Genomic DNA, 24,509 nt, shown 5'->3' on the forward strand with positions numbered 1-24,509 from the left:
CGGACATGTCTTCGTGGCTCCAAGCGAATACGTCCTAGTGTTTAGTGAGGAGCTGTTGCATGGAATTTCACACCTCAATCGCCATCTCGCTACCGATCCTTGCATTGGCATTTGGTCTATTTGATTTTAAGGGAACAAACTCCAACGGTTAGTTTGGTTCCACCTTTCTGAGTCTCTCCTCATCTCATATTTCACCTTCTACTGGGGTATAGACTAGCGATTATGGTAAGTTGCAGTCATCCACCTTAATCGTCATCTCGCTACCGATCCTTGCATTGGCATCTAGTCTATTTGAGTTTAAGGGAACGAACTCCAACGGTTAGTTTGGTTCCACATTTCTGAGTCTCTCCTCATCTCATATTTCACCTTCTACTGGGGTATAGACTGGCGATTATGGTAAGTTGCAGTCATCCACCGTAGGGCGGCCCTGCCACTCGGAGGCACCCCTTCCTAGATATGTTCTCGCCGATCTTCCACGGCATTTCCTCCTCCAATTTTGGGAGCTTTGCTTCCTTGTCAGTGAGCTTCCATGTTCGTTAGCATTATTAGTGAGCTTCCAAGTTGTCTGGAACTGGTTGTCGCAGGCATACGAAATACACACAAGATCTACAAGGATCCCACAAACGGCACCACTATTAATGTAGTGTTTTGTACGCTTTTAGGCCAGGTTCCAACAACTTGGGTCTTCAAAGTTGGGCTTGTGAAAACAAAGAAGAAAGAAGTTATGTGAGGGTAGCCTTGGGGCCGGGGAGTCTCCGATGCTAAAATCAGTGGAATATTTTTGAAAGTATGTAAATAATGAGAGAATCTAGAGAGATTTTTCATACATAGAAGTTGCTATTTATACCAGGAGTTTGGTGGGGGACAGATCGTGCCTACCCCTTCGGAGCCTGTCCTTTTTATTTTTCCTTTTGTCAGAGAGTTCTTTAAATGTGGTGTGCCTCTGCGATGACGTCATTAATGTGGCATTTTGCTTGGGTAGTAGTGCCATGAATGCGACATAGTTTCCTGATTTGCTCTATTCTGTTGACGTCTTCAGTAGTTCGTCGATGTTCCCTTGTCGGAAGATCAAAGGTTCTCCATCTTTTCTGTTCTGCCCTGTACGAGTCCCCATGAGCGGAACACGGTCGAGTGGTGTTAGGCATGTCTGTCCCATCAGCCATCATTACTTACTTTTCCTTGTAGACGAGTTGTTTTGTGGGCAAGTTTGGGCCTTGGAGCCGAGTATTGGGGCGAAGCCCATTACTCTCAACCGAGCGTCTAATGAGCAGGGGAAATCCCCTTACAAATATAATGTCTTAACCGTTTGTGAAGTCAAATAATTAATGCAAATTGATTAGGAGAAGGCTATGATTTTCAGCCAGCATTCGTCTCGTGGGGCTTAAATAATAATTATAGCTTGCTTTGGTAATAAATTCAAACGTGGTTTGGTACGAAATTCAAATACGAGGCCAACAAACCAACGTAGCATCATCGCAGCCACATGTAAATTAAACATAGATTAAATACTCAAGGCCAAGGACATAAGACTGTAACTTTGTAGCAAAAAACTTGGTAAATATTTTTTCAACAAAAAAATAGAAAAAAAGCATAGTATAGAAAATATCTTTTCGAACGGTTTCTCACTTTGGTTTTTATAAAATAGAAGTCTTACAGACCCAAAAAAATTATAGAAAAGTAAATTTATAAATTGACAAAATTTTATGTGATTTATTAAATTTATTTTATGATAAAAGTAACTATATTATATGATATATCACGCACATCAAGACACTAAGACATATTTTTTGTGTTATGTTTATGTGGCGGAGCTCTTAACTTGTTGGAATAGGCAACATCATGCCCTCAACTGGCTGTGACGTGGAGGATGGCTCCTTTGTGCTTATTATGGTGTATATGGATGAAAAGAAATTAGAGGTACTTCGACAATAAGGAGAGAGCTAGGAGAAATTATGGAATTTTTTTGTCCTTTCTTTGATTCAATGGCTTCAGCTGTAGTTTTAAAGGGAGGAAATATTCATGAATTTTTACTTTCTTTTCAGCTTTAGAAAATGTAACTAGGTGTCTCTTTGTATACTTATTATGTACATGGACTCTGCCTAATTTTGATCAATGAAATTCCTTACTTATCGGAAAAAAAAAAAAAAAAGTTTTTGGGCTCACCCCCTGCACCTGTTTCTTTTTACTGCAGTCAGATGAAGAATGTTGTAATTCCTGTGAAGATGTTCGTGAAGCATATCGAAAGAAAGGTTGGGGAATGTCAAACCCTGATATGATTGATCAGGTTTGTCTTTCCTGGAAGCCTATTTGGAAATATCAGTCTTGAATCTTCAAATATTTTGTAATGATCTTGAGAGAATGTGAAAATTGCTCGATACTGGAAGAATAACATGAAGAATAAGATACTTCTACTGTACTCGATATGTATCTTTATTTTTCATCTTGTCGAGAAACTTTTATATGGAGTTAGAGATTATTTTTTCCCTTTTCATTTCCTCTGATATTTGATTAAGCATACATAATACTATTTGATTCTCTAGTATTATATCTTAGTCAAAGGTATGCTTGAAACAGACAGCTTCAACCCGCCTGGCCCCCCTCTTTGTAGCTTTCTTTATCTATCTTCCACAAACATATTCTGTCTAAATAAACAAAAGATAGTCCACAACTGGTCCCACTAGTTTGGTATTGGAATCTGGAGGATATTAACTAGCTAAGAATGACTTGGGTTGAATTAAACATTCTTTTCCTTATAAAACTTAGGCTTTTACCAAAATGCAAGAAGTATTGCCCTTTATTAACTAAATGTTGTCATGCCTGAACTATGCACACCTCATAAGTGGAGCACTTGATTCATTTAAATCATATAAAACCAGAAGTACATTGTATAGCAGTTCTCTGCAATCTTTACCTATCAGCCAGCCTATCTGCTTTGGACATTGTGAGTTGTTCAATGCAATGCCAACATCATATACCAAATGCTTTAGTGGTCATGGTGCAAGGTGTATTATATATAATACCAAAAACTTGCACTCATACACAACGACCCATGCAAATGCAGTGAACAAGCTGCAGTTTTGCCTTGGCTAGGTTGATTCAACTTCTGCATTATAACACAATGATGTTTATCCATATTATTGTTTTGTTAGATATTCCTATGGAAACATTTAATTCTCTTTTTTATCTTATGAGGTTTGTGGATTGTTTAATACTTGTGACACTTGCATGTCAAGGTTAAAATAGTCACTGCACCAAATACCAACTCACAACCATAGCAGCTCCAGACGTGCAGTACGGCCACGAAGACACATCCATTATGCAGCATGTAACACCCCGTATTTTAGTGTATTTTTTAATTGAAAGATTATTTGTTATTAAATTAAAATTTATTCTCTTGTTTTAAAACTGTTGGATTTTTAGTTGTGTTATTTTTATGATTTTTAATTTACAAAAATTATTTTTGAAGTGCTTTCTCTAAATTAATTATTTTTATGCGTTTAAATTTCTTCTCAAATTAAATTAACTTGTTGTGGGGTTTAATTATTTATTTTCACTTTAATCACTGCGTTTGAATTATTTTATTTTACTTGCTGTGTTAAAATCGTTTCCGTTGGATCGTTTTTGTGACCCAAGATATGAGGATGGACCTCATTTCTTTCCCTACATTTTCTCTTTCCTCTTTTATTTTTCTTCTTTTTTTTTCTTTTCCTTTTTCTCCCCTGGCTTTCCCGCACGCTGCAACCCCCCCTCCCTCTCTCTCTCCGTCCGATCCTCCTTCTCACCCCAGCGCCACCGTGCGCCGACGGTGGTCGACACCGCCCGGCTTCCCAGCACCCCCACCCACCGGCGACCTCTTCCTCCGGTTTCCAGCCCCAGCCGCGCCGCCGTTAGCCTCCAAGCACCACACGAAGCCGCGACATTCCTTGCACCGCTGCGCCGTCGTCGCACCACCTCCGGCCACCATCTCTTCACCACATCATCCTCGACTTCCTAGCAACCCAATGGACCCAACCTCACCTCCGATCTGTCACCGGTGAAGCCCCACCATCAATATTTCCGTTTTGGGTGTTTTTGCACTACAACCGCCTATTGCGCCGCCACCCACGGCCAACCACCACCACCACTAGCTTCACCGACATCCCTAAGCCCTACCCTATCAATCTGGGGTCTTCGTTTGCACCCGTTCAAAAGTGGGTCTTTGAGACCCTCGGCCACAGTGCATTTGGCACTGTTTTGTTGCTGCGTTGTCGCTTCGTACAACTCCGTGATCTTTCAAAAATTATATTATAGCATTGTAAGTATTTTTCCAAAGAACTTTTGATATTTAAATGTATTTCTGCGCTAATTCATATTTACTGTGAATTTATTGGTTGTGCCGGACTGAGTCCGAGGAGTAAGGGGATCGGTTGGATTGGATGATGGAGTTGTTTATGTGAGATTGGTTTATGCTAGGAAATTTGTTGGCTGTTTCGAGTTTAAATATTGGTGTTTTGAGTTTGACGTCAGTCATGGTGAATATTGATGATTTTTAGGAAGTGATGATATATTTTTGGATTATTGGTTTGATGTATTGAAAATGTTTAGAAGGGTTTGTTGGGGCCTTTTTAACATCTAGAAGTGTTGAGATATTTTTTCCTGTTGTAGAGTGTGAACGGAGAGAGAGTAGTGTGTAGTGTCGTCCTGATTAAATTGTTAGTAATTGTTTGGGATTGCGAACTGTAGGAATAAGTGTGAGTTACTGGAATTTGAGTTGGCATTGGTTTCGATGCTTGTATTGGACAATATTGAGATTGGTATAGAATATTTTGGGTCGAAGTGTGGGCTGTCCGGATTATTATTTGGCTGATTGAGTTTGATTAAACTTACTGAATTATGGTCTAGAAATTTGGGTATTAAGTTGTCTAAGACCAATTTTGTGTTGTTGGACTTTAATATTTAGTTTATATTATTTTTTATGAATAGGTGACGAGACGGATAGAGACCGTATTCAAGTCATAGATAATGCGCTGCAGGAGTCAGGTAAGCGGGGTTCCTATGCTAGGCCCTACACGAATTATTTGTGACTGAGGTTGATTTTCTGAAAACTTTGCATATTTTTGTGGTGAAATGAGAACTTTGGAAAAACAAAACCAACCTCGGTCGTTTATTTGCATACTCATGAAATTTGTACAAACAAGAGAAAAATATGTTCTGACATGCATTGTGTAGACATGAGCTAAATTCTATCATGTGATTTCTGAAATCTAAAAAATGAGCGATATTGAGTATATGAAAAGTTGTGCATTTATTTGAAAAGATGTGCTGGCTTTTGTGCTCAGTGTGTGTAAACTATCTGATTCTGTTTTGATACTTTGTATTATTTTGATATAACATCTGAAAACCTTTGGCATGGTGTACTGGTTTTCGTATCTGACTCTGTCTCTGCTCTGCTCTGCTCTGCTCTGTTATGCTCTGCTCTGTTTGGGTTGGTACCAACTTCTCTGTCTCTGAGTGCACCCACTTTGGAAACAAAGTGGTTTTATTGTGGTCTTCCTTGTGTGCACACTCGAGGCTCCGAGAAGAATAAAGGAAAGATTTCACCTCTGTCTCTGCCTGGTTTGGCCACCCGGGTTAGCACAACCCTACCACGGGGGTGAAACATGGTCTCTGCTCTGTTTGATGCTCTGTTTGGATCTGATGATGATACTCAGTTTATGTTATGCCAAAGTATTATGGGTTTTACTTGTCTTAAAACCATCGCTCTGTTACTTTTGAAAGTATGTTCTGTTCTGCATGATAACTCTGGAAAATATTTTGTTCTGCATGCTATACTTTGTAAATGCTCATGTTTGCACGCTAGCATATGACTTTTGCTTACTGAGTTGTTGATAATTCACCCCCTATCTTCATAATATTTTTCAGATGATGTGGAAAGTCCAACTGAGGACCTGGATTAGATTGGTGAGCACGTTTAAGCTGGGAGAGGATGTTAGAAGAAGGAATTCTGATGTCCTTTAGTTTTAATGTCTTTTAGATTTAATTTTATCTTGGGCTTGGGCTTAGTAAGACTTTTTGAAGTTATTAGTTTGGTTTGTTATGACTACCGGGAGATTTTGGACTCCTTAGCTTATTTTGCTGCAGTAATAACTTTGTAGAGTTTCAATGTGGTTATTTAGAGTACTTGAGATTGAGTTTTGCTAATAAAGTTTTGGAGTTTTATTTTAGTTGTGTTGGAAAACATGTTCTTAAGTGACAGGTAGTAATTCTCCAGGTCAGCTGGGTTTGGGGCGTTACATTTGGTATCAGAGACAGGTTTAAATTCTGCATACTATAAACCTTGGAGGTTTAGATTTCTGTGGGTTCATAGGATGTCAAGATTGTAGTGTAGGAACTTGAGGAATTTAAGGATTATCTTGTGGATATTTAAGTTTGGGATTCTAAAAATCTTATGATGGATTTTGATGGGATTTGAGGATTTAGATTTTGTAAATTCTAAGAAATGATTTTTATAACATATCAGGTTTTAGATCCGGTAAGCTTATTCTTTAGGATGCAGGAGATGACTTGGAAATAATCTAAGGTTTAACTTTTGAAGTTGACCTAAGTTTGACCGAAAGATAGGTTTGAGGTTCTGCTGACTAAAAACATTTGAGTTTTGGATATATGTGGGTTTAGGGAGAAACTTCAGATTTGAGGTGTAGATTTGTATACAATAAGAGCTGATTTTGCGAATATTTAAGGTTTTAAATTTTGCAGACTTTATGATTGAGTTTTGAGATTTTGAGATTTAGGGATTTTAGATCCGACAAAATTAGTTTGTGGACTATAGGAGATAATTTTTTTTAAGATTTAAGGTTTAGATTTTTGTGGTTTAGATTTTAAAGATGTACTGGAGTTTAGAGCGAAGTTGGGTTTACAATATGAGATGAGAGGAATGACTATACGAGTTGGTTAAAGATATGGCTAAGAATGGGTAAAATCATGTGTGCAGTACCAGAAGAGTTTAAAGGTTTAATTGGAAATTATTGTTTTTATTTAAATTGAATTTATTTGGTTTTGTTTGATTTGATTTTATTTGAATTGAAATTATGTTATTTTATTTATTAAGTTTATTTTATTTTATTCGTTTCGTTCGAACCTGAAATGCGGGTTAAGGATTAAGTTATGGCAGGAAGATGGTACGACTGAGAACGCTATTGTTATATTTAGCAGAGTAAAATTGAACTTTTTGGTGTGCTTTTATAATATCAAGGTTTGAAAGGAACAGCAGGGTCTGGGTGATCTTTTTGGGGAGTATGATATTTGAGATTTTCGATTTCATGGATGTATGACACGAGGCTTTAGAATAGAAGATTGTAAGTTCAACAAACTTTAAGGATAGATTTACGGAAATTTCACCAAAAGTTTAAGGTTTTGCAGACTTTTGGAAATGATTGTTATTATTTAATGTTTTAGATTTTGAAAGCTTCGGGAGTCGATTGTTTTATTATTGGATATAAGTTCATCGATCTTACAGATTTCAGAAATTGATTCTTGTATAATTTAAGGTTTTAGAATTGCAATTTGAAGGACTGATTTATAATGAGATTGAAATCTTTAATTCTGCAGGCTTGGTGTGTTAGCTTGATTTATTTTGGAGACTGATTAATCTGTGACCATTAATGGGGTTGATGGAAGTTGAGTTATTGATATTGGGATTTTCAAGGGGATTATTTCTTTGAGAATTGAAGGTGTTGGTCTAGTTTGGATAATGATTACTATTAGTTCGAGATTTTAGTGGCAGGTTTTAGGATTGATCCATGTCAGATTTAAGGGTAATAGTTGGTGCAGATTCAGAAAGGAATTCTTGGTGATTTTGAGGAAAGTGTGTAATATTTCATGGTTTTGAGAGATCAAGAATTTTCTTCTACCAAAATGTTTATTGATGGTTAACTATGGAAGTGGCTAATAGGTTACCAACTTGTAGAATACAATGAAAGTTTGTGAGTTTTAACATAGGAGTCGATTGAGGTTAGCGCAGACCGTGTTGCGATAATAATAATAATAATCATTGGGATTGCTTGGATGTTGTATTAAGGCTCTTGTGGAAAGATGAGAATTTGGATAGAATAGTCACCCTAGGAATACTGGACGTGTGGTGCCACTGGAGGACTAATACGAGTATGATGGAATTGCCTATGGAGACAGACTTGAGAGAACATTACTCATGCTTGTTGGGAGTTACTGATGGTATGATCCTTTCGAGCGTGTTTTGGGTTGTATCTTCTTTCCTGCTTTAGCGTCATGTTTGACCTTACAAATTTCGAGGACGAAATTTTTTAAGGGGGGAAGGATGTAACACCCCGTATTTTAGTGTATTTTTTAATTGAAAGATTATTTGTTATTAAATTAAAATTTATTCTCTTGTTTTAAAACTGTTGGATTTTTAGTTGTGTTATTTTTATAATTTTTAATTTACGAAAATTATTTTTGAAGTGCTTTCTCTAAATTAATTATTTTTATGCGTTTAAATTTCTTCTCAAATTAAATTAACTTGTTGTGGGGTTTAATTATTTATTTTCACTTTAATCACTGCGTTTGAATTATTTTATTTTACTTGCTGTGTTAAAATCGTTTCCGTTGGATCGTTTTTGTGACCCAAGATATGAGGATGGACCTCATTTCTTTCCCTACATTTTCTCTTTCCTCTTTTCTTTTTCTTCTTTTTTTTTCTTTTCCTTTTTCTCCCCTGGCTTTCCCGCACGCTACAACCCCCCCTCCCTCTCTCTCTCCGTCCGATCCTCCTTCTTACCCCAGCGCCACCGTGCGCCGGCGGTGGTCGACACCGCCCGGCTTCCCAGCACCCCCACCCACCGGTGACCTCCCCCTCCGGTTTCCAGCCCCAGCCGCGCCGCCGTTAGCCTCCAAGCACCACACGAAGCCGCGGCATTCCTTGCACCGCTGCGCCGTCGTCGCACCACCTCTGGCCACCATCTCTTCACCACATCATCCTCGACTTCCTAGCAACCCAATGGACCCAACCTCACCTCCGATCTGTCCCCGGTGAAGCCCCACCATCAATATTTCCGTTTTGGGTGTTTTTGCACTACAACCGCCTATTGCGCCGCCACCCACGGCCAACCACCACCACCACTAGCTTCACCGACATCCCTAAGCCCTACCCTATCAATCTGGGGTCTTCGTTTGCACCCGTTCAAAAGTGGGTCTTTGAGACCCTCGGCCACAGTGCATTTGGCACTGTTTTGTTGCTGCGTTGTCGCTTCGTACAACTCCGTGATCTTTTAAAAATTATATTATAGCATTGTAAGTATTTTTCCAAAGAACTTTTGATATTTAAATGTATTTCTGCGCTAATTCATATTTACTGTGAATTTATTGGTTGTGCCGGACTGAGTCCGAGGAGTAAGGGGATCGGTTGGATTGGATGATGTAGTTGTTTATGTGAGATTGGTTTATGTTAGGAAATTTGTTGGCTGTTTCGAGTTTAAATATTGGTGTTTTGAGTTTGACGTGGGTCATGGTGAATATTGATGATTTTTAGGAAGTGATGATATATTTTTGGATTATTGGTTTGATGTATTGAAAATGTTTAGAAGGGTTTGTTGGGGCCTTTTTAACATCTAGAAGTGTTGAGATATTTTTTCCTGTTGTAGAGTGTGAACGGAGAGAGAGTAGTGTGTAGTGTCGTCCTGATTAAATTGTTAGTAATTGTTTGGGACTGCGAACTGTAGGAATAAGTGTGAGTTACTGGAATTTGAGTTGGCATTGGTTTCGATGCTTGTATTGGACAATATTGAGATTGGTATAGAATATTTTGGGTCGAAGTGTGGGCTGTCCGGATTATTATTTGGCTGATTGAGTTTGATTAAACTTACTGAATTATGGTCTAGAAATTTGGGTATTAAGTTGTCTAAGACCAATTTTGTGTTGTTGGACTTTAATATTTAGTTTATATTATTTTTTATGAATAGGTGACGAGACGGATAGAGACCGTATTCAAGTCATAGATAATGCGCTGCAGGAGTCAGGTAAGCGGGGTTCCTATGCTAGGCCCTACACGAATTATTTGTGACTGAGGTTGATTTTCTGAAAATTTTGCATATTTTTGTGGTGAAATGAGAACTTTGGAAAAACAAAACTAACCTCGGTCGTTTATTTGCATACTCATGAAATTTGTACAAACAAGAGAAAAATATGTTCTGACATGCATTGTGTAGACATGAGCTAAATTCTATCATGTGATTTCTGAAATCTAAAAAATGAGCGATATTGAGTATATGAAAAGTTGTGCATTTATTTGAAAAGATGTGCTGGCTTTTGTGCTCAGTGTGTGTAAACTATCTGATTCTGTTTTGATACTTTGTATTATTTTGATATAACATCTGAAAACCTTTGGCATGGTGTACTGGTTTTCGTATCTGACTCTGTCTCTGCTCTGCTCTGCTCTGCTCTGTTATGCTCTCTGATCTGTTTGGGTTGGTACCAACTTCTCTGTCTCTGAGTGCACCCACTTTGGAAACAAAGTGGTTTTATTGTGGTCTTTCCTGTGTGCACACTCGGGGCTCCGAGAAGAATAAAAGAAAGATTTCACCTCTGTCTCTGCCTGGTTTGGCCACCGGGGTTAGCACAACCCTACCACGGGGGTGAAACATGGTCTCTGCTCTGTTTGATGCTCTGTTTGGATCTGATGATGATACTCAGTTTATGTTATGCCAAAGTATTATGGGTTTTACTTGTCTTAAAATCATCGCTCTGTTACTTTTGAAAGTACGTTCTGTTCTGCATGATAACTCTAGAAAATATTTTGTTCTGCATGCTATACTTTGTAAATGCTCATGTTTGCACGCTAGCATATGACTTTTGCTTACTGAGTTGTTGATAACTCACCCCCTATCTTCATAATATTTTTCAGATGATGTGGAAAGTCCAACTGAGGACCTGGATTAGATTGGTGAGCACGTTTAAGCTGGGAGAGGATGTTAGAAGAAGGAATTCTGATGTCCTTTAGTTTTAATGTCTTTTAGATTTAATTTTATCTTGGGCTTGGGCTTAGTAAGACTTTTTGAAGTTATTAGTTTGGTTTGTTATGACTACCGGGAGATTTTGGACTCCTTAGCTTATTTTGCTGCAGTAATAACTTTGTAGAGTTTCAATGTGGTTATTTAGAGTACTTGAGATTGAGTTTTGCTAATAAAGTTTTGGAGTTTTATTTTAGTTGTGTTGGAAAACATGTTCTTAAGTGACAGGTAGTAATTCTCCAGGCCAGCTGGGTTTGGGGCGTTACACAGCACCTTTGTAACAAACTTTTGTAACAAATCTCACCTTTTCCTAGAATATTCTGGACTCTGTACAAAGCCGTAAAGCCTAAACGCCTATAAAAAGGCACTGTTTGTAACACTAATATAGTAAGAGAAATATACAAGAAGTTATTTTCTTCAGCTTGGTATCAGAGACACCATAGGACAAACGTCCATGGCTGCTTCCTCTTCGTCTTCGTCTTTTTCTTCTTCCTCTCCCGTCCTTCCCCATCCAAATCTGTCCCACACCGTCACAATCAAACTTACACCCAAAAATTACCTATTATGGAAGATACAATTAGTCCTGTATGTTTGTGGTCAGCGCCTCTACAAATATGTAGATGGTTCCTGTCCTCCTCCAAAACCCATACTCTCCGATTCCACCCCAAACCCAGTCTACGATTCATGGCTTGAATATGACCAAACGGTAATGTCCATTCTCATTTCTTCACTCTCAGAACCTCTCATTGCCCAAGTGGTTGGTTGTAATACTGCTCGAGCTGTATGGCTCTCTCTCGAGTCCTCCTTTGTGTTTGTTTCTCAAGCCCGTGTCGTACAAACCCAGTTAAAGCTAGCCTCCTTAAAGAAAGGTTCTGATTCAATTTCCACCTATTTTCGCTGAGCTAAAACTCTGGCTGACACCATGGCAGCTGCAGGCCGCCCTCTTCCTCCCTCTGAGTTTGTACCATATTTGCTTGCTGGTCTCGGCAGTGACTATGATGCTCTTGTATCATCAGTCACTACCCGTATTGAACCTATATTACCTGAGGAGTTACTTGGCCATCTCTTAGCTCATGAAGCTCGCATGCTTCACCACTGAGACACTCAGTTCTTTCATAGTGAAACTTCAGCCAACTTCACTATGAAATCTCAATCTGTCCAACGTGGCCGAGGATCTCGAGGGGGTAGAAACAATTATCGTGGCAGAGGAAGTGGTGTTCCAACTCTCAGCATGGACGAGGTAACAATGGTAATGACTTCTCTGCTTCCACTAACAGTTCTCTGATTTGTCAGGTGTGCAATCGCCACAGTCACTCTGCAATCAGTTGTTTTCATTGTTTCAATCAGGCCTACACAGTCTCACAACCATCTCAAGCTCATTTCTCATCCAGTTACTCTCCTGACACCAACTGGTACCCGGATACTGCGGCCACAAATCACATTACTAGTGATTTAGCAAACTTGAATATGCATGCTTCTGAGTATCATGGTGATGAACAGCTCCGTGTTGGCGATGGATCACCCATACCTATATCTCACACTGGTTCTGCCTCTCTCCTTTTTCCTAATTCTACATTTCTTCTCAATAAAATTCTCTGTGTCCCTTCATTTCAGAAAAATTTAATTTCAGTACGGCAACTTTGTATTGATAACAACGTCTCATTTGAATTCTTCTCTGATTCCTTTTTCATCAAGGACTGCATCTCAGGGACAATCCTCCTTCAAGGGATAACAAATAATAGACTCTACTCCTTCTTTCTGTCCACGCCTTTATTAGCTCAGACGAGTTCTCTTTTAGTTCCTCTTTGGCACTCTCGACTTGGCCACCCATCTATCAAGCTAGTTAAATCAATACTTAGTCAGCATCGTCTTCAATATGATCCTTCTCTGTTACCTGTGTTCTGTGATGCATGTGCAATGAGAAAATCCCATAGAGTCCCAGCTCACTCACGGACAAACCGATCCACAGCTCCTTTTCATCTTATTTTTTCAGACTTATGGGGTCCCTCACCACATGTATCTCATGATGGATTTAAGTTTTATATTAGCTTTGTTGATGACTTTTCTCGATATACATGGCTATTTCCTCTTAAAACTAAGTCTCAAGCATTTGATACATTTGTTAAATTCAAAGCTCACGTTGAACTTCAATTCAATACCAAAATCAAACAATTCCAATCAGATTGGGGGGTGAGTTTAGACCATTCTCTGAGTATCTAGCATCTTGTGGAATAAAACATCGTGTTACATGCCCACATGCCCATACTCAAAACGGCATCGTTGAAAGAAAACATCGTCATATAGTTGATACCGGGTTGGCCCTTCTAGCTCATGCCTCACTACCGCTCCCATTTTGGAATTATGCTTTCATTCATGCCGTATATTTAATTAATCTGTTACCTTCCCCTTCTCTCAAGAATTCCTCTCCCCACTTACTTCTATATAATAAGCAACCTGATTACACTGGTTTACGTGTCTTTGGTGCTGAATGTTGGCCTTTAATCTCATCATATAATCCAAATAAATTTGCTTACAGATTCATTTCATGTGTGTTTCTTGGACTCAGCCCTTGCCACAAGGGTTTTCTTTGCTACAACATTCATTTGGGCCGCATATATATATCAAAAGATGTTAAGTTTAATGAATCCAAGTTTCCCTTTGCCCATCATCCAAAGCCCATGCCTGCCTCATCATCCACTCATGCGGCCCTACCCATTTTTCCAAAACCCATTCCATCATCGTCTACCTCTACATCTATTCTGGGCTCACCACCTTCTTCTCCCTCGTCAACTTCTCCCTCTCTATCTCCATTACCAACATCACCGAGCTATTCTCCACCTGCTCCTCCGCTGCATGCACATCCAATGTTGACTAGATCACGCACCAACACATCCCGCCCCTGACAGTTCACAAATGGCACCATCAAATGGCCTCTTCCCCGTGCCCATGTCTCTGAAATAGACTCTGTTCTTGAAACTCCCTCATGTTTTACAGTTGCCCAGAAATATCCAGAGTGGCGTGAAGCAATGGCAAATGAATTCAACGCTCTTCTGGCAAATCAAACGTGGTCTCTTGTTCCCGCATCTCATGCCACCAACACTGTGACCTGCAAGTGGGTATTTCGAACCAAACTGTTTGCAGACGGCTCCATTGAGCGCAGAAAAGCTCGCCTTGTCGCAAAAGGTTATCTTCAACAGCCCGGCATCGACTTTGAAGAAACCTTCAGCCCAGTGGTTAAGGCCACGACAGTGCGCCTTGTTCTTGCTTTGGCAGTTTCAAAACATTGGCCCATACGGCAATTTGACGTGCAAAATGCGTTTTTGCATGGCCCGCTCAATGAAACCGTCTTCATGTCCCAGCCGCCTGGATTTTCTAATCCGCAATTTTCATCTCATGTATGCAGATTACATAAAGCCATTTATGGCCTTCGTCAGTCCCCCCGAGCTTGGTATTCTAGGTTGAGTGGTCGTCTTGTGGACCTCAGTTTTAAAATCTCTGCAGCGGATCCATCATTGTTCTTCCGTATGGCTGGCTCTTCTACTCTATTTGTCTTGGTCTATGTAGATGATCTCTTGATCATGGGATCTTCAACCCAGTGCATATCCGATCTTGTTGCTGCACTTCGAAGTGACTTTCCAATCACTGACCTCGGCAACTTGAAGTTTTTTCTGGGCATCGAAGCAACATTTAACTCTCAAGGATTACTTCTCACTCAGCAGAAGTATATCACTGATCTGCTTTACAAGACGAACATGCACTTAACTAAACCTGTAAAATCGCCTATGGCCACCTCTAACAAGCTAAGTGCATTCACAGGCAATCTGTTCGAAGATTCCACATTATACCGCAGCACTGTTGGCTCGTTGCAGTATCTATCTTTCACATGGCCAGATCTCGCATTCGCTGTTAGCAAGGTATGCCAATTCATGCATGCTCCATGCATCCCTCACTGGACAGTAGTTAAACGTATCCTTTGATACTTTAAACACACGTCCACTCTTGGCCTTCAACTCTCTCCTTCTGCACTTTTCAACATCACTGCATTTTCTGATGCTGATTGGGCAGGGTGCCGACAGACGTTCTACCAGTGGGTTTTGCATCTTCCTCGGCAACAATTTGATCAGTTGGTCTTCAAAGAAACAGCCTACTATCGCCAGGTCTTCCACGGAGGCAGAATTTAAAGCGGTTGCAAACACTGCTGCAAAAGTTATCTGGTTGCAACATCTATGCAGAGACATCGGCGTGTAGCTCACTAGTGCTCCTTTACTTGTGATAATTTGGGTGCCACTTATCATCCAACCCATTATTTCATGCACGAACAAAGTACATTGAAATCGACTTCCATTTTGTTAGAGATCGGGTCCTCAACAAGTCCTTGAAAGTGGCTTTTATTTCTAGCAAGAATCAACTTGCTGACATACTTACCAAACCTCTCTCCGCAGCACGCTTCCGGCAGCTATCTTCAAGTCCTTGTCTACAACATTTGCAGCTTGACTTGAGGGGGGATGTCAAGGTTAAAACACTCACTGCACCAAATACCAGCTCACTACCATAGCAGCTCCAGACGTGCAGTATGGCCACGAAGACACGTCCATTATGCAGCACCTTTGTAACAAACTTTTGTAACAAATCTCACCTTTTCCAGACTAGAATATTCAGACTCTGTACAAAGCCGTAAAGCATAAACGCCTATAAAAAGGCACTGTTTGTAACACTAATATAGTAAGAGAAATATACAAGAAGTTATTTTCTTCAGCTGTGCAAAAGAGAAGGGTTTCTACATAGGATTAAAGATGAAGTAGGTGAAGGATGAAACATATATGGATTCTTGGAAGTTTTCATTTTGCACCTGGAAAAAGCTTCCATCAATCTGGTGTTCATGTACACGATCTGCTAGCGTTCAAATGGATAGCTTCAATGTAAGTTATAAGCCTGACGCTTTTCAATAATTTTTTATTGATCACACTCCATGCATTATCTTTGTTATTGTTTTTCCTTTGTCTAACCTTCATCTGTTTTACCTTCACCATTCTTTCTAACTTATTTGCTATTTATTTTGCAGGTTGTACCTACAGTATACACAGATGTGAGTGGGCACACCATCCAGTCAAAGGTCCAATTAAGCTCATAGAAGCCATTAACTCGTGACTTCTCTGTTGTATATTGAACATGACATGATACGAACTTCAATTTGACTTTTGCAGTTTTCGGTAACTGAACATTTTATGAGTGCTGAACAAGCCCACTTTCAAGCTCTTCCAGGAGTATTTTTCTTTTATGATCTCTCTCCAAGAAAGGTCATTCAAATTTTCAAAGATACTTATGGTTCTGGAACTATTGTGTGCAAAGTTTTCCTGTCTGATTCTGGGGCATGGACTTTTACTTTTTCTTGTATCCGACTTGCATACTGCAGGTCACTTTCACGGAGGAGCATATTTCATTTTTACACTTGCTAGCTAATATGTGCGCCATCATTGGAGGTAACTCCAAAACATTCTCCTTGCTGACAGAATATGTTTCTTTTTTAATGTTTCTTTTGATGCATAACAATGGTGTTTGACTCTTGTGTTCAGGAGTTTTCACTGTTTCAGGGATCTTGGATTCATTTATATATCATGGTCATAGGGTGATCAAGAAGAAGATGGAAATTGGCAAATTTAGTTGATGATTGATTTGGTTAGCAATTGCTGCAGTTGTATTTGGTTGCTTGGCCAGTAATGGCTTTATGGAGAGGGATTAAATTAAGAGGAGGAACTATGCAATGGACTTTCTCCAAATTGTTGAATGGACAATTCACAGCTGAGAGCCTCAGAGTTCTCATATATATATATGTGTGTGTGTGTGTGTGTGTGTGTTTGGTCACAGAAGGTTGAATTCCTTAGTGACAGCTCCTTTTTGCCCATGTTTACCAGTTTGTAACTTCTCTGTTAGGTGTTGTTTGGATAGTGAGAGTTTCTTAAATACCTCATGAATAGTTATGCTAAGTTTTTGATAGGGACCTATTAAGATCATCTGGTTGAAAGATTTATAAGGTCTTTTCGTTTATTGTCGGCGAGCTAACAGAGGTTTCGAACTGAGACATGTTGAGGATAAATCAAGTTTTTCAAAGTATAATTGTGAATTGTTCCCCTGGTGGAAATGGGAGAGGACAAGTGAGTAATAGTTCAATTACCCTGTGTTTGGGGTTTTTTCCCCCTTTCTTTCTTGGGTAAACCCAGACAAGTAAAATACATTGCTGATATTTGATTTTGAATTTTTGGGCCGACCCAGCATTCTCTCTTATGTTTTGCAGTTCCTGCTAAATAGCTATCTCCCGGAATCTCTCTATTCTGGTACTACTCCGGCTGCAATGGAGTGTGCAAATTGCACCTTTTCCTAGTCCAAAGATATATTACGGTAATTTTAATTGGTAATTTCAAAATGTGGATGGTGATATTCCCATTCTATCCTAAGATGTTGTGTCATGAAAATAATGTAATTATATGAATAACTCTGAGTACTTAATAATTCGTGGTGTTAGTCGGGATAAAAAGCTTACTTTTTAGTCCCATTTGGATTGAGAGATGAGTTGAATAAAATATTATTACAATATTATTTTTTAATATTATTATTATTTTAGAATTTGAAAAAATTAAATTATTTTTTACAAGGGTGCTACCCGCAGGGCCCTCCATCCCGATATGGGGGTGGGGTTGAAACCGTTTGGGAAAGAAAGTAAAATAATGGAGGCTGCAAATGTGATGTCAGAGATGTTGAATGCTGGAGATAAACCCACTTTGCGGACTTATAGTGCTTTAATGTGTGCGTATGCCAAAGTGGGGAAGCTAATAGAGGCCGAAGAGACATTTGATTGCATGCTTAGAACTGGAATCAGACCTGATAATCTAGCGTACTCAGTTATGTTGGATACCTTTCTGAGGTTCAATGAGACAAAGAAGGCATTAGTATTGTATCGGGAAATGGTGCATGATGGCTTCATGCCGGATCATGCTCTTTATGAGGTGATGCTACGAGTACTTGTGAGGGATAACAAATTGGAAGCCATGGAAAGAGTGATCAGAGATATTGAAAAAGTATGCAATATGAACCCACAAGTTATCTTTTATATCCTTATCAAGGGGGGATGCTATGACCATGCTGCTAGAATGTTGAGATTTGCCATCAGCAATGGCTATGAACTAGACCGTGATAATTTGTTATCTATCTTGAGCTCTTATAGTTTGTCTGGTAGGCACTTAGAAGCACGTCAATTGCTTGAATTCTTGAGAGAACATGCTCCTTGGCTCAAAGCAATTGTTAACTGAAGCTCTGGTTGTGATACTTTGCAAGGCTAATCAATTAGATGCTGCCTTGGGCTAATATAGTAATGCTAGGGGGTTTGGTTCATTTAGTGGAAGTTCTACCCTCTATGAAGCCCTGATTCAAGGCTGCAAAGAAAATGAACTCTTTGGTGAAGCTTCTCAGATTTTCTCTGACATGAGATTCTTTGGTGTGGAACCTTCTGGATATATTTACCAAATTATGGTGCTCATATATTGTAAGATGGGCTTGCCCGAGACTGCTCACCATTTGGTTGATCAGGCAGAAACAAAAGGCATTTCGTTTGACAATGTCTCCATTTATGTAGATATTATGGAGGCATATGGGAAATTGAAGCTATGGCAGAAATCAGAAAGCTTGGTCGGCAATCTTAAGCAAAAAAGTACATTAGTGGACAGAAAGCTTTGGAATTCTTTAATACAAGCTTATGCTGCAAGCGGTTGCTATGAGCGAGCCAGGGCTACTTTTAATACAATAATGAGAGATGGCCCTTCCCCAACTGTAGATTCCATAAATGGTCTATTGCAAGCTTTAATTGTTGATGGGAGATTGACCGAGCTTTATGTGGTAATTGAGGAGTTGCAAGATATGGGTTTTAAGATAAGTAAAAGTTCTATTCTTTTGATGCTTGAATCAGTCATTCAAGCTGGAGACTTATTTGAGGTGAAGAAAATATACAATGGAATGAAGGCTGCCGGTTATTTTCCTACCATGCATCTTTATAGGATTATGATTGGGTTGTTTTGCAAGGGAAAACGAGTAAGGGATGTCGAAGCCATGGTCGAAGAGATGGAAGAGGCAGGGTTTAAACCTGATCTTTTAATATGGAATTCTATACTTAAGTTATATGCAGGAATTGAGGATTTCAAGAAGACTGTTCAAGTGTGCCAGCAAATTAAAGAGGCTGGAATTAGTCCAGATGATGATACTTTCAATACTTTGATTATAATGTACTGCAGGGATCGTAGACCAGAAGAAGGTTTGTCACTGATGCATGAAGTGAGAAGGCTGGGTCTGGAACCAAAGTTTGACACCTACAAAAGCATGATTGCAGCATTTGGCAAGCAGCAGCAGCTGGAACAAGCAGAGGAACTTTTCGAAGAGCTGAGGTCAGATGGATGTAAATTGGACCGCTCATTTTATCATATAATGATGAAAATGTATAGAAATTCTGGAAAACATTCCAAAGCAGAAAAGCTATTGAGCATAAAGAAAGAGGCAGGAGTAGAACCCACCATCACAACAATGCACCTCCTCAGGGTTTCTTATGGCAGCTCTGGACAGCCTCATGAAGCTGAAAAAGTGATTGACAATTTGAAAGCAACTGGCTTAAGTCTTGATACGTTGCCTGCATATAGTTCAGTTATTGATGCTTATGTCAAGAATGGAGATTATAATGCTGGAATCCAAAAGCTCATGGAGATGAAGGAAGCTGGCGTGGAGCCAGATCATAGAATATGGACATGCTTTATTTGGGCTGCAAGTTTGTGTGAGATCTCAAGTGAAGTCCTTGTCCTCTTAAATGCACTGTGGGATTCTGGGTTTGATCTTCCCATCAGGTAATCATTAGTTTGTCAAATGTTTGGATGAAGGCAAGGTGTCAAAAACGGAATTTTTGTTCTCTTCTATACATTTCGTGCGTATCTATATCTAAGTGAATATTGTTTTGTAGGCTTCTGACAGAAAAATCTGAGTCACTAGTTTCAGAGGTAGACAATTGTGTTGAGAAACTAGAACCCATGGGAGACAATGCTGCCTTTAATTTTGTCAACGCTTTGGAGGATCTGTTGTGGGCATTTGAACCTCGGGCTACTGCTTCGTGGGTTTTCCAATTGGCGATCAAGAGGAACATTTATTGCCACAATGTATTCAGGTGGGTGCTAGCAAATGGGGTTTTTAAGTTTCTATTCATCTAATTTGTTTAGCTTGTTTAGAAATTTGTTTATGCAAATTAATGCTTGAGTGGTTTGGAAGTAACCAAGAAAAATCTGTGGAAGTGAATTAACATGTTTGTTATCTGAAAGAGTCATACCTCTTTGTAGTGAAGTGAAAATTATTTCCTGCCAAGTACATTGGGTTACTTTTATATGGACATGCCCATGTATATTTGTTTCAATTAGGATTGCTTTTATTTTATTTTATTAAGTATTAGGATTGGTTATATCTTGTAGTTCATTGAATGCAGAGTAGCTGAAGGACTGGGGTGCTGATTTTAGAAAGTTGTCTGCTGGTTCGGCTCTTGTTGGTCTTACTTTATGGCTTGACCATATGCAGGTAAGATCTCCTCTTGATTTCTGTTAAATTTAGGACCATCTTTGGGTTGCCATGTCAAAAGTTTAGAATACATTTTTGTGGCTATTACTTCTTGTATACATAGGAAGTATTCAAGCTAGAGACACCCATTTTTGTGTCTATTAATAAAGATACTATTACACTAATGTCATTATTACTACTAGGTGTTTTTTGTTTTTTGGGGTAACGTATTATCACCAGCAGCATCGACATTGTTTTGCTGCTGCTGCTGTCGTCATCAAGTCAAATCTTGAGCTTTAAAACCCTACTTTTCACGTTATCAAAGACTAGTTTTACAAAGAATTTCATTACGGGCTTTCTTGTATAAACTAAGTGTTGTTTTTTATACTTCCAGTGTACTTAATTATTCTTATCGATATATATATATATATAATAATTTTACTTATAAAAAAAAAAAAATTCAAGTATCCGATTTTTTCCCCTTTTTTGACAGAGGACGTACGGTAATATTTATTATATTCAAAATATGCAATGGACGAAAATATATTACATAATTGACGGAGAACTTTAATCCTAACTGCTGGGATCTGCTACACGAACCACTGGCATTGCTGATACAGGATTTTCAATACTATGACAGGATGCATCGTTGCAGGGTTACCCAGAGTCTCCAAACTCGGTTGTTCTGATAACAGGGACGGCAGAATATAACATGGTTTCACTCAATAGCACACTGAAGGCTTGCCTTTGGGAGATGGGTTCCCCTTTTCTGCCTTGTAGAACAAGAAGCGGGCTCCTGGTAGCTAAGGCACACTCTCTTAGGATGTGGTTAAAGGACTCAAAATTTTGTTTGGACCTTGAGTTGAAAGATGCCACATCTCTTCCAGAGTCAAACTCGATGAAGCTCGTTGAAGGACGCTTCATTAGACGTGGCCTTGTTCCTGCATTCAAGGACATTACTGCCAGACTTGGACTAGTTAGGCCCAAGAAGTTCGCCAGATTGGCTCTGCTATCGGATGAGAAAAGAGAGAGAGCTATTCGAGCTGACATAGAAGGGCCAAGAGAGAAATTGGAAAAACTGAAGAAAAAGGCCGAGTTTGGGAGAATGAAAAAGAACAAGAAACTTAGAAATAGGAAATATATTGCGAGAGCCCAGCTTTCAACTGCTGAAGAGATTTGATTGGAAAAACAAGCTTGGAAATAGAGTTTCTAAATGAAAAGATGGCATGGATCTCTTGTAGCCTTACTAAGTTATTCCTTCTTCCATTTCACTTATGTTCTGAATGGAACCAGCAAGCCTGGCTGTGGGTGTTTTCCTGTCTATCATATGATAGATGAGTAAGCATGCAATTGAACTCCCTGGGAAGCAAGCAAAATTGAGGGAAAAAGGTTTCCTTTTATTAATTGTTGCAAAATTTTCTTTAAAAAGTTTTTGTTCATTCTTTGAATCTTTGGGTTTCTGACATTTTACATGTTAACTTTTCCTTTCATGTGGGTTGTCCTCTGTTTTTGATGACCCTTATCCATGAGAAAGGGAACAATCACTTTTTGTGCATAGGAATAAAACATTTTTTTATCAACCCAAATAGAAGACCTCTCTCTGTTGTATCTTCCTTGGGAGAAATAAAAAAAGATAAAAATTGTTCTATCCCTCGTGATATCCATGTATCTTCTTCATTTTTATTGAAGATCAACACTCCAGAATGTCGCTGACAATGCTGATGACAGTTAAGCCATGGCAGTTTCTTGTTTTGAGCTTCATCCCTGAAAGTCAATGCTAAGACGGTCTCCAACAATGCTGGTGACAGGTAAGCCATGGTGGGTTCCATTTTTGAGTCCAGCTCTACTTCCTGATTTCTTGTTCTAGTTCCAAGGTCCAGATAAATGGAATGAATTATGTAACGGTCTAAGAAAAACTGACGTTACATCTTGACTTATATTTAAAAAGAACTTGCGAAGATTACAATTAGAGCTGCTTTATAATTTTATAGGTGTCAATGAACTTATCCTCCCAGACAACGTGAGATCTTATTCATCAAGTTTTTATTCACCACTCTCCTATGTAACCCTCCCTCATATATCTCATGTCAATTCAATATCTTGTGACCACCCAACATTGTTTGTAACCACCCAAGAAAAGCTCAAGCCACACCTAGGATTATATTTCAAGAGAACTTTGCTAACAATCGAAGTTCTCTTAGAATCATTATGAATTTCAAGATCTTCTCCCTCCTAAATAACGTGAGATCTCATTTACAATTCTCTTTCAGAGGTGGTGTATTATAAATTATATTTGGAGAGACTGAACCAAAAATACGCCAAAGCAGTATGTTTCATAACTTGATGTGTTTTAATGATTCCTGACAGTAATTTAGCCGCACTTACAGTTGAACTTCTTTACTTTGAAGGAATTTTCCAAACAAGTTGGTGGATGCTTTTCATTGAGCCGGCATCAATCTTGAAATGCTCTGGGTGGGTAGCTCGCTTTACAGACGTTCTCATTTGGTAAGCATTCTATTTTTCACAAGGTGGTTCTTATATTTACTTCATGATGATGTAGTTTTATAGTTGCCCTTGTGTATATTAGAGGATATGAGGAACTACTAAAAAAGAAAATGGAAGGCAAGTCTAAGGAAATGGCAGTGGCACATATTGATGGTTCATTTTCCTTTCAGTAAAAGTAGGGCAAAAAGCAGTTTATGCGGTATTCACAGTAGCATCCGAAGAACTTACATACTCCCCGGAATGCATGTTCCAATTCGAGGCATTGCTTGCTGCAATGAGATGATGACATGAGGCACGCCCCGGACCACGTTCTGTTTCGCCGGCGACAACAATCAGGATCCCTCTGTGCTTTCGACGCTGTATATGAAAAAGATAGCTGGGAAACAACATATAGAGATCTTTATGGCTCGTAAATGCACAAAAAATAACCAGATGTAGAGGTTCCAAGTCCAACAGATCAATCACAATCCAGTTAGACTACTTAGATGTTCGTAAAAAGCTTCCGTTTTTTTTTTTTTTTTTGAAAGTGTTAAACTACTCACCCACATAAGAAAGCATGTTGGAGATAAAGAAGACAGGGTCTAGGAGTCCAGTCCATGATTTTATGATTAGAGGCAACGCAGCTTGCTTAGCTTCTCTCTTGGGTCGCTCTAAATCCTATTTATAAGGCTACAAAGCAGGCTATTATCTCTTGTTACCGCCCCCAACTACTCTTCAGGGTATGAGAACGTGTCTTTTTTGAGGAAACGTGAATTACATGTATGTGATGCTTTATACAGCAATAATGTTCGAAACTATTCATCGTTATCGCATTTTACTAAATAAGATTTATTAAAATCGTCACTTGAGTAAAATAGGACAACATTAGAATGTTGATATAGTTTACAACAAAATTGATTTTCGTACAAATATCTTGTTTCTTTCTCTTAACACAAGAGCGGTTTGGATAGTGAGATAAGAATAAATAAATTAAGATAATTTATGAATAATAATAAAATTATTAATTAACATTAAATAAGATGAGACGCTTTGTATCTAAATGGGTCTTTAAAGTTTGATTCTCTCTTGCAGCCAATTCCGGATCTTGTGGGTCCTTAATTCTTTCAAAAAGTAATTTAGCTCTCCTATCGATATGGACATCTGTACTGCCCCACTAATTGTTGCCCCTATATAATGTTTCCAAACAATAATTCACTCTTTAAACCCCTTATAATTAGTGGGATACAAAGGTCAATGCACCAATTTGCTTAATCTAGTTATTTATTCTACTCTACTGGAAGGAAAGAAAAGAAAACTCCACAAATTTTATAAAGAAAATCTAAATATAAGCCTTATCTTTTAGACACCCGTTAAAAATTTTTATTAAAAAATTACTAGTATTTTAATTTTGTTTAAATTTTAATATATTAACACACCGATATATTGAATTCAGAT

At 38.8% G+C, this 24,509-nt stretch overlaps 2 pseudogenes; both read left to right on the plus strand.

Moving 5' to 3' along the window:
* Positions 1-1,839: 1,839 nt before the first annotated feature.
* LOC121265793 lies at positions 1,840-16,745 on the plus strand (annotated as a pseudogene).
* Positions 16,746-17,677: 932 nt separating this feature from the next.
* LOC121265795 lies at positions 17,678-22,081 on the plus strand (annotated as a pseudogene).
* Positions 22,082-24,509: the final 2,428 nt, after the last annotated feature.

Source organism: Juglans microcarpa x Juglans regia, chromosome 5D (assembly GCF_004785595.1).
Source record: "Juglans microcarpa x Juglans regia isolate MS1-56 chromosome 5D, Jm3101_v1.0, whole genome shotgun sequence".
NCBI lineage: Eukaryota > Viridiplantae > Streptophyta > Magnoliopsida > Fagales > Juglandaceae > Juglans > Juglans microcarpa x Juglans regia.